Source organism: Astatotilapia calliptera, chromosome 20, assembly GCF_964374335.1.
Source record: "Astatotilapia calliptera chromosome 20, fAstCal68.1, whole genome shotgun sequence".
NCBI lineage: Eukaryota > Metazoa > Chordata > Actinopteri > Cichliformes > Cichlidae > Astatotilapia > Astatotilapia calliptera.
In genome coordinates, this window is record NC_137441.1 from 1,606,361 (window position 1) to 1,617,136 (window position 10,776).

At 41.6% G+C, this 10,776-nt stretch overlaps 1 long non-coding RNA gene across 3 annotated transcripts; it reads right to left on the reverse strand.

Moving 5' to 3' along the window:
• On the reverse strand, nt 1–9,046 carry LOC113013805 (uncharacterized). 3 transcript variants are annotated; one of them, XR_013904144.1, is made up of 3 exons: nt 8,863–9,046; nt 6,634–7,253; nt 1–4,548 (listed from the first exon to the last, which is right to left on the reverse strand). It is a non-coding gene; the product is annotated as an uncharacterized LOC113013805 (long non-coding RNA). The 3 variants fall into 3 exon arrangements; XR_013904143.1 differs by having other exon boundaries at nt 6,634–6,972; nt 8,863–9,030; XR_013904145.1 differs by having other exon boundaries at nt 6,634–6,969; nt 8,863–9,029.
• Nucleotides 9,047–10,776: the final 1,730 nt, after the last annotated feature.

Genomic DNA, 10,776 nt, shown 5'->3' on the forward strand with positions numbered 1-10,776 from the left:
TCAGAGTAGATAATGTTATATTTTTACTGTAACAACCACAAACATGTTTATTGAATCATATGTCATAACCTTAAATGTAAATATAAATTGTCAATTTTAAAATCATATGCACAAGCTTTGTGAACAACAAAGTTATTTGCAGCCATTTACCTTTGACCTTGATCTTTTAAACAACGTCTTCCTCATGATGCACCGATGAAGCATCAGTGCACTCTCACACCTTCAGCAATCACATTAACGAGACAGACTGAATATGCAGCAGTCGTTTCTTTTCATTACTGACGGTCAGTGAATTCATGTGTCTGTCGTGTGTTTGTTAATATCACCGCCTATGATTAGAGGTGGAGTCTACAGCATATGACCAGTCACAGACATGAACATGTCTATTTGCAGAAGAGTGGCATGTCTAAGCTCATAACATGCTCAAAATCAAAAAAGCATGTGACTTGTTCATTAATTATTTTGAGTCAGTGGTTTTTTGTGACTTTAGACAGTCTCTACAAACTGTGGACCCTCTTTGTACCTCTGAGCTCTGCTGATGCCATTCTTGAGATTCCAGAGAACCAATGGAAGACGTTCTTATGTGCTGATGTCGTAATCTCAAATCTATTCTGCGACAGAGCAGGATACATCTGCAGCACAAGTTACCACGGTGATGTTTCCATAAACAGGACAACCATGCACACTGAAAACAAGTGAGTGTGAAAAGAGGCAGCACAACTTCCTGCTCACTTTCTTTGGTTCCCAGTTCATCAGGATAGATCAGCTACACCTGAGGGAAGAGCACAAGCGCGTGATGAACCATAAACAATAAACCCTGAACCTGGGCTATGAGAAGCACTGATGCCATAAAAACATTCTGATAAATAACAAGAGCCATCTGTTTTTGAAATGATTATTTTACTGGAGACTGTGAGCAGATTGTACCACTGCTGCTGCCTGTTTCCACGTGAGCAAAGGTCATCTACTCTTTGCTGGGCCTCGTCATTTAGATGTCACAGTGAACAGTGCCATCTGGTGGTAAGTTAAAGCACTGCACACAGAATACATGGCTGGAACGTGGATTACCGCGGGAGTGTCATTCTACTGGATTTCATCCATAACCCAGCGTGTAGCGTAAGAACGCAGACGATCACCTTGCGTGTTCCTCACGAACACTGAGGGACTTGACAGATCGTCATTATAGTGCACCTCGGAGTGAGAGCGGGCGTCTTAAATGATAAAATCCAGAATTAGATTTCTTCCTTTCTTAGAAATACAGTAAAAACATCTTCTGTTGTAAAAATCTCATCAACTTTCTAAAGTGTCACACTGATGTAGGCACAGAGAATCATCATCCAGCATCCTCCCCTGTCACATCACCCTGCTCACTATCCATCCTCCTCCTCTGTGGTCTTCCTCTTTTCCATCTTCATCATCCTTTGTTCAATATCTCCACTACCCCCGAGTAGAGATGTTCAGAACATCTCAGCATGTCTTTGTTTTTATAACTGGTTATTCTAAACTGGCTGCATGTGTGGATGTGAGATTGTGTCAGCCTGCTCACCCTGTACTGATGCTCACACGAAGCCCTTTGTAATGGAGGGAAACAGGTTTATTTCCACTGCTGGAGCCTCTAGTGGACATTAGAGGAACTGCATCTTATTAATATTATTACAGCTTACGGAGATGATGGTGATGATGATGAGGATTATAATAATCTCTGTAATCTTATATACAGAAGAATAGACTGAACTAGGATATTTATACATATATGTCCTAACTTTATCAAAGCAGCCTTTCAAAAATGCTGATATTCAACATTTAAATTAACACTGAAACTTTTTAAAGCCTTTCTTTGTCTCACTTCCCCGTTTCTTCCTCTCATGGTCTTCGGTAAAGTCACACAGAAACTTGTGGTTTGTGATGCAACTGAAACGGCACATTGTCTGGTTCCTCTTTTATTTTTTCTTGAAAGAGGAGAAATAAATACTTCTTTTTTTACTTTTGTCTGGCAGCACGCAGTTAATCTTTGACATCCATCAGGTCACTGGCGAACCACTGAGTAACCCTCAGTGGTTCGCCAGTGACCTGATTAGGTTTTTCTTTGGCCACATCTTAAAAAAGAAGAAACTAGAAGACGATATCTTCACATTCTCATATTAAACTTTGTGGTTTTCTGTCATGAGCCTCCTGTGTGGGAATATCAAAAACAGGAAGCTGAACGTCCAGATTCAGGTTGTGGATAATAATTTATTACGGTGCCCACAGCCTGTGGGTTTTTTCCTGTTGCTGTTGCTCTCGGGTGGAGATGTGGCTGGTACAGGTCGACCTGTAGGTGGAGTCTTTTCTCGGGTCTTCTATGCCTGCTGTGCATTGTTGAATGATTTCTTGGTATTCAAGGACCGGCTGGTTCTGCTGCTGTCTCTGTGATGGTGGTAAACACGCCTCCTTTCTAACTGCGTATTTTGTTCGTGTCTCTCTGATCTTGTTTGCTCAGTTCGTTGGCTGAAGCCTGTCAGATATTCCCAACTTCTCTAACCTGCATCTCTACAAGGAGTTTAACTTACTGACTGTGGCTGTTTGACTCAGGTAGGTTGCAGAACTTACCTGCGACTCACCTGAAGTGCTCACTTTCCCTCTGGAATTCTGTCCGCTGTCTGCTGCTCTTCTTCTATCCTAGTCAGGAACACAACCACTAAGACCTGAATCATTTTGCAGAACCAACAAGGTCACGTCAGTCTCATCTTGGATGTGTTTAAAGTCTCCTCTTCCCCCTTCAATACCACAAATATTTTTAATTGAAGCAGCTGGTTATATTTGGATTAGGATGAGGTTATTTTTTTGTAAACTACAGACTTCCATGAAATTTATGATGTGTTCAAATAAAAAAACAAAAACACAAGTGTGGATGCAAACTGTTTTCAGCTGAGAGAAGCAGAACATCAAATAAGCTCAGGCCAGAAGAGACTCAAACTACCAACCCAGTTCACATCTCACATCACAGGTTTCCAGTGATGACATCAGCAGGCAGAGAGGTGATGGTCAGATCCAAGGAACTTCAGCGCTGCGGGTCGAGCAGCGAAACATGGGTACATATCTGGGAACTGTTATAAAATATAATCCAAGTGCCTGTTTGCTAAGTATATTATATATTAGGTGTACTTCCATGGTACATTAGTTCCTGTATGGCACTGTCATTAAATCTGTTCTTCTTAATCATTAATAACTTTGTAAAAAACACTTAAACTAAAATATTCTGTTTGCAAACTGAATTACACTTAACTGTTCAAATCTGTTTAAACTGCTTTAATCAACCGCTTCGCACTACAACCTGGTTTGCTTCTTATCTGTAGTTATTTTTATTTAATTGAATAACTGTACAGTACTCTGTTTATAGTAACCACCGTCCTTAATGTAAATATGTAAGAAAAATTGTGCATGTTTCTGTCCTGTGTCCTGTTTGTTTGTATATGTGTCTTTCTGGCTGCTGTTACAACCAAATTTCCCCTTGTGGGACAATTAAAGGATTATTCTATTCTATTCTATTCTATTCTATTCTATTCTATTCTATTCAAAGTGCTGTAAAAACATAAACCTGCATACGATTTTGACTTCCTCGTATTGCAACGGGAACTTCTGCACCTGTGCAGTTTCTTCTTCATGTTTTGTTTTTGAAAATATTCTTAAGGGACTCAGATTAGAGCAGAAACAACTCAAACAAGCATCATCAGGCAGACAGTGGATAAATAAAAATGGAGTGCGACCAAATGCAAATAAAAATGCTGCAAAGGTTACTCATGATACAAATGAAAAGGTTAAAACAACCTCACAAAGACAGAAAACCTGAGTCCTTCTTGAAGTAAAGGAGGTCCACCCATGTGTGACTGCTTGTTTACAGTAACTAGCTCTTACTTCCTCTTTTTAATCACTTCACTGAATGTTGTGTCAAATAGATTTAGAGAACCAGCAGCTGCTTCCTCTTTCCGTTACATACTCACTGAAGTGATGCTCGACTACCACTGAAAACATATTCAGTGTATTTGGCCTGTTTAGCCTCCAAACTACAAAAGATATCATTGTTTAGAAATTGTTTAATCATTTAAACCCCAAAAACACGTCTTAAACAACAATAGAGACACGAGGTCGAAGAAGATACAGTTCATGCATGTTATCATAACCCTAACCCTTAAACACAAATTAACTCAGAGCGGCAGACTGATGCAGCAAAACGATGAAGTATGATGTACAGCGTGTACTCTATAGCACCCAGCAGTCTCAGGTTATGATGCACATGATGGTCAGTTGTCTTGTGGCAACTGACGAACTGAAACAAAGGAGCGTGCTGTGTGTGCAACAGCATGACAAACATTACCTGTCCTGTCCCAGGAGCTAAAGCTAGGCTATAGTAGAGTACAACGGATCACCTCCGGAGTGGCTCGCGTTAACCCGAGGCTCGGAGTAGATAACGTCACTGGTGTTACTGCGGGACGTGCTGTTGGCAAAGTCACTGCTCTTCTTGGAAAAAGTCACCACGGAGTAGGTGAGTTTGCTCGAGTCGTCTCCAGTCTGAAAAAAATAAAACATAAAATTGTTTATGTTTTGGGTGCCCGAGGGCGAGCGTCTGGTGGCCGGGCCTTAGTCCATGGGGCCCGGCCGGGCACAGCCCGAAGAGGAGACATGGGCCCATCCTCCCGCAGGCCCACCACCCGCAGGAGGCGCCATAGGGGTCGGGTGCATTGTGTGCTGGGTGGCGGCCAGGAGCGGAGGCCCTGGCGGACTGACCCCCGGCTGCCAAGACTGGCAATAGGGACATGGAATGTCACCTCTCTGGTGGGGAAGGAGCCTGAGTTAGTGCGTGAGGTTGAGAGGTACCGGCTAGATATAGTCGGGCTCACCTCTACACATGGCTTGGGCTCTGGAACCAGTCTCCTGGAGAGGGGCTGGACTCTGTCTCAGTCTGGAGTTGCCCTTGGTGAGAGGCGGCGGGCTGGGGTGGGTATCCTAATATCCCCTCGGCTTGCTGCCGGTACGTTGGGGTTTTTCCCGGTGGACGAGAGGGTTTGTTCCCTGCGCCTTAGGGTCGGGGAACGGGTCCTGACTGTCATCTGCGCTTATGCGCCGAGTGGCAGTTCAGAGTACCCAGCCTTCTTAGAGTCCCTGGGGGGGATGCTGGAGGGTGCTCCACCTGGAGACTCTGTTGTCCTGCTGGGAGACTTCAATGCTCACGTGGGTAACGACAGCGAGACCTGGAGGGGCATGATTGGGAGGAACGGCCTCCCTGATCTGAACCCGAGCGGTGCTTTGTTATTGGACTTCTGTGCTAATCACAGTTTGGCCATAACGAACACCCTGTTCGAACATAAGAGTGTCCATAAGTGCACGTGGCACCAGGACGCTCTAGGCCGTAGGTCGATGATCGATTTTGTAATCGTATCAGCAGACCTGCGACCATATGTTCTGGACACTTGGACGTTCACACACGTTCATACTCTGATGGAGCATCTTGTGGTTAGTACCAAAAGGTATGTGATACGCAGACTGGCATGATTGCACCACCAACCTTCTGATTAGTAGATGATCTGTTCCTGAGCCACAGCCACCCCATCATGAACCATAGAGGAGTTAACATCCAGCAGGGTTTCATTCACATTTCAAACATAAACATTTTCTTTAGCTTGATTTTTCATGCGCTTCAGTTTTGTTTTAATTACATTTATTTTACAACAAAGTCGGTGAATTAAATCGAGTTTTTATAAAAGCAAAAATGTAACCTCCAACTGAATAGTTGTGCTCTAATGACCAAGCTCTGCAGCAGACCACAAGGTAAGGTAGCAGAGGAGGACACAAAATGAGCAACCGCAACCAAAAACCTCCTGTGACAGATACAGGAAGATAACCAGTCAAGAGCTGACCCAGAAATGCCCATGCATGCTCTACGTCTCGCAGTCAGTATTCTATGATCAGCTGTGCCTGAGGCAGCACACAGATCCAAAAGTACTTAAATAGTAACTCATATCTCCACGTGTTAAAATATCATTTGAAACTCTAAGGAGAGCCGTTTCAGTGGAGTGCATCTGGTGAATTCAGGAATGGAATTTATTTAAAATGTTGGGAGTAAAACTTCTGTAAGCTGGTTCGTCACCACCTCTCTCTCTCTCTCTCTCTCTACATATATATATATATATATATATACGTGAAGTATACGTGAAGTACCCTCAGAAGGTCTGCTAGATGATGTTAATGCAGCACTACGGGTAATACCTACAACCACGATTACCGACACTAACAAGCTGATCTACAATACGGCAGCAGTGATCAGTGAGATGCTTGGCTACAAGTTGAACCCGTGTCTAAATGTAGCTGTGTGTTTCAGCTGTGTGTTAAATGTTCCTGTGGTATTTTGTATGTTAGTTTTCCTTTGTGCCTGAAATTGTCTCCTGTCTTATTTTGTTTGCCTTATCAGATACTTCCTATATTGAGATTTTCAGTTCTGCAGTTTCTAGATTTAAAAAAACAAAAACAAAGAGAGTATGTGGGACTTAATAATATTTCATTAAGTCAATAAATAATTCATATACCAAAAAAAATCTGCACAAAAGGCAGAAATACTGAAAATTTTATTCAAAACTCCAAAAAAAAGTTGAAACTCACCTTCAGCAACAACAATTCCAAAATGTATGAACTGGTATGAAGATGGATATCGTCCCAGACCACAGGTGTACCGTCCAGAGTCAGACTTGATGAGCCTTCTGATGCTTACAGACAAAATATATTTATGTTCATATCTATATTCAGTGCTGTATCTGCCATGTTGATTACTGTTGAGCTGCGTTTCAATTAAAATATTTCCTTCTTCACATTTTTCTTTGCAGAAGATCTTCCACTTCTTAGAAGAAGAAAAGTAGCACTCAATCGTGATGCTTTGTCCAGCGAGTCTATAAAAATGCATCTGTGCACTGGTGACCTTTGTGTGTCCGTCCTGCAGAGCTGCTGGAAACATGAACCATTAATACTGATTATTTGTACTAAGCTGCATTTTAACATTTACACACAGACACAGAGTCACACTGAGACTTTAGTGTCAGTAATGGCACTCCTTTCCAATAAATCGCTTTTTATTTTACTCATAATCAAACATAATTTTTTTGTTGTTGCAGGTCATTCTCAGTGATGACTTGTTATGTTGTCATGCATGCTGTGGCTTCTCAGGACAGATTTCTGGTGCTGTAGTGCAGCAGCTCCACTAAGAGGAGGTGGGCCTGCTCCTGCTTCTGTGGCAAAAACAGTATCAAAAAACTGGTCAGTGGCATCTGATTAGATTAGTAGCAGCGCACAAACTGACTTAGCCTGTCTATGGGAATTTCCATTGTATGTTAGCATTAAGCTAGTGGGATTAATGCTAACAGTTTTTGACTCTTTTGTCTTGGTTACATGGCTAACCATGTATGGCTTTGTGTCTTATTAATAAAAATATGAAGTGAGTTCTGAATATAACTGGAAGCCGTTCAGGGAAAGCAGGAATAGAGGTGATGTGTGTTGAGCTGCCGCTGCAGTCTCGACTAACTGAAGACGAGCTGTGGAGAGATGTGAGTCAGTGAGTTTCAAAAATCAAGGCAGGAGAAAATAAAGTGTGAAAAATTCCAAATGAAAGAGGTTCGATTTTCTTAAAACTCCTAAATGATGTTCAAATTTCAAATATTGGTCAAAAATCTGAAGTTCTTAGCAGATACATGAATATAATAGTTGATATAATTGATATAATATTATATATATATATATCATGCACTGATGCAGGAGAGGCTGTCTTCAGAAGTTTCTCCTTTCATCATTCTGTAAGTACGATGAAAACCTTCTGAGAGCCGTGTCAGAGATACCAGCCCAATTCCATAATTTGTCAAAAAGAAACTTATGATCAAAGCGGTCAAAGGTCGCAGATTAGTCATGCCTGCTTGGCATTCAACGCACTTTGTTGAAAGGTGCTCTGGAATGCCTGGAAATGTACCAGAGCAGATCCCTGATGTTTTTCCGACCCATCTGTCACTCCTGTCGTATACCTCACCACCGTCTCTCTGTCCTCATACATGTCCTGCACCAGCCTCACATACTTCCTCATGCAGCACCACAGCTCCTCTCTCAGCAGCCAATCATCTGCTTTCTCTGATCCATAAAGACTCAGTGAAGCTTCTTCTGACCTTCTCTGAACTTCTCCATCAACACTCAAAGCAAGCATCACATCTGTGGAGCTCTTTCTCAGCATGAAGCCACACAGCTGTCACTGATCATCACCTCTCTGCTTAACCCAGCTTCATGATCACAAATATTAAGAGCTGAGGATGCAGGGTGACGTTTCTATTTCACTATTTACTTTTTATTTATTTCTTTTCCAGATCTACATTGAGTTTTGTTACGGCTCTTTCATTCAACTCTTCAAACTGCACAGAGATAAAAACATTTTACTGTCCTTTAATCTACTAGAATTTGCACACACTTTTTAACTTCTGCAATTTTTCTTTATTTTCTGCTCCAAGAGGCTGAACAGGAAGAGGTTTGCACCATTGTGCTGTATCACATCCACATTTTACTGACTGTCCAGTTTATTCTGTGGAAGTAACAAACACTTGTAATGAGCTGTGTTTGAAGCGATGGTTTCACATGTTATCAAGTCCTGAAGTGAGCAGCAACATGTCCATGAATGTCTCACTGTGATGGTTTCTTCTGTCCATACTGGCCACAAACACATCCATGAAATCATGAATAAAAGCAGTTTGAATGGAAGAAGTGTCCATGAAAGTGACTCATAGCTGACTCTGATCATCATGTTTAACAACAGAAACATGTTGAAGAAGGAGAGTGACAGAAAGAACAAGTGAATGTACTCACAAAGGAAGAAGAAGCAGATCAGAGTGTGACGGACTTTCATGATGAGGCTCTGATGGTTCACTGCTGCCTCTCTTCTTCTTCACTGGAAACCAGGAACTTGTGACGCCTCACTTCTCTGACTGAAGGAGTCCCTCCTCCAAACACCACAGCACCTCTACACTCCTCATTTGTCTGAAACAGTTGCAACAGCTCAACTTCCTGTTAAAACAAATTTGAGTCAGGTGCAACATTATGTTCACCTGACATGTATCCATCCCCACTCTCATAGTTTCAGCATCTACTGGGCCATAATGGTTCTGTTTCAACTGGGATTAACTCCGTCCCCCTTTTTTGGTGCCTCATCGTCTCCTTCTGTTATGATAATAAAATAATGCAGTCACCATGTGCCGAGAAACTACCTAAAACCAAAGTTTTAAGGTGATTATTACATATTTAATAAATAACAGATTGCAGAAAAACTAAACATTAATGAACCATTTCATGGCATAAGAGGTAAAAAGTCACCAAATGCTGCTACAGGATTTTCAAACTGTGGGAACAAAATGGAAATGACACAAAAATGCACTAAAATGCAGGATTAGTTTTCATGTTTTTCCTGTGTGATGGAAAAAGTAACAATGCCAGTAATATTATGGATACACTAATAATACACACCATGCATTATAGAGAGAGAGTGAAAGAAAATAGATGACAACCAAACATCAGTGTTGCGTTTGCTGTTTTACTTAAAGCTTGAACACGTAGAGACGACGGGCCAATCAGACGCGTTGGAGAGACATTTTGTGGCAGTGACGACGAGGCCGGCAAAGCTGAAGTAAAATCATCAGGACAGAACTGGAACAGTGTTTCTGACCCACTGCAGAGATGTCTGTACTGTATAAGAAGGGCAGTAGGAATGATTCTTTTATGTACAGTACTTTATTCCAAATGTCAACATGCATTGTGTCAACTTCTGGGGGTTTTGTGAGCCACGGCGCCCCCTCCTGGCATTAAGAAAATGCACTCAGTTACAGTTGGGCATGACAGAGCACGTGGTGTGACGAGCTTGTTCTGCTTGGATTATGGACGTTGTTGCCTCACTTTCACGACGGAAACTGTTTCCAAGCACAGAATAGGAATAATGACCTGAAATCGTTTATTAGGAATCATGATGGACAAAGGACGGCGCCCTGTAACCATGGTTACAGTTACTTACTCTCATGTCCGTGCACGTGCACAGAGAGCGTGTTTATACCTGACATCAAACCCAAAGCATGCATGACTTTATGTGTACGGCCTGTAGAAACACACACGGTCTGAGTCACTTTGTCATAACAATGAATTTGTTTTTAGCTCCGTGAGAAAGTGTGTGATTATGTGCCTCAGTGTGTCAGAGGGCGATACACATTTTGGAAGCACGGAGAGCCGCTGATTCACCAAATCTGAGAGTGAGCATCAGCTCCTCCTCTTCCTCACCTGCTCCTCCTCTTTTCCTCATTTCCAGAACAGCTGGCTCTGCAAACAGCTGCTGGAGTCCGGTGAGTTGTTGAATGAGCTTTTCTGACCAATCACCAGTGTTTGATTTATTTAACTAGAAACTGTAATAAAACTGTAATAAAACATTATACAGTATTAGTTTTAAATACTGCAATGCAGAAGCAAAATAAGGAACTTACTAAAGCAGGCCTGGGTTTATTTTCCTTTTTTATTCTTTGTTCTTTCTCTTTTTTCTTGAAATGACCTGTTCTTAGTTTAAATGTTTGATATATTTTCTGTGCTCTATTGTGAATGAAATATTTGCAGATTGTTAAATTCATTTTTGGTTCAATTTTTACACAACTTTGAACCTTTCTTGGAACTGGGGTTGCAAACTGCCCTAAAATTAATGAGTATGAATTAATTTAAACAGTGAGAAACTAATAAAATGAAATGAAA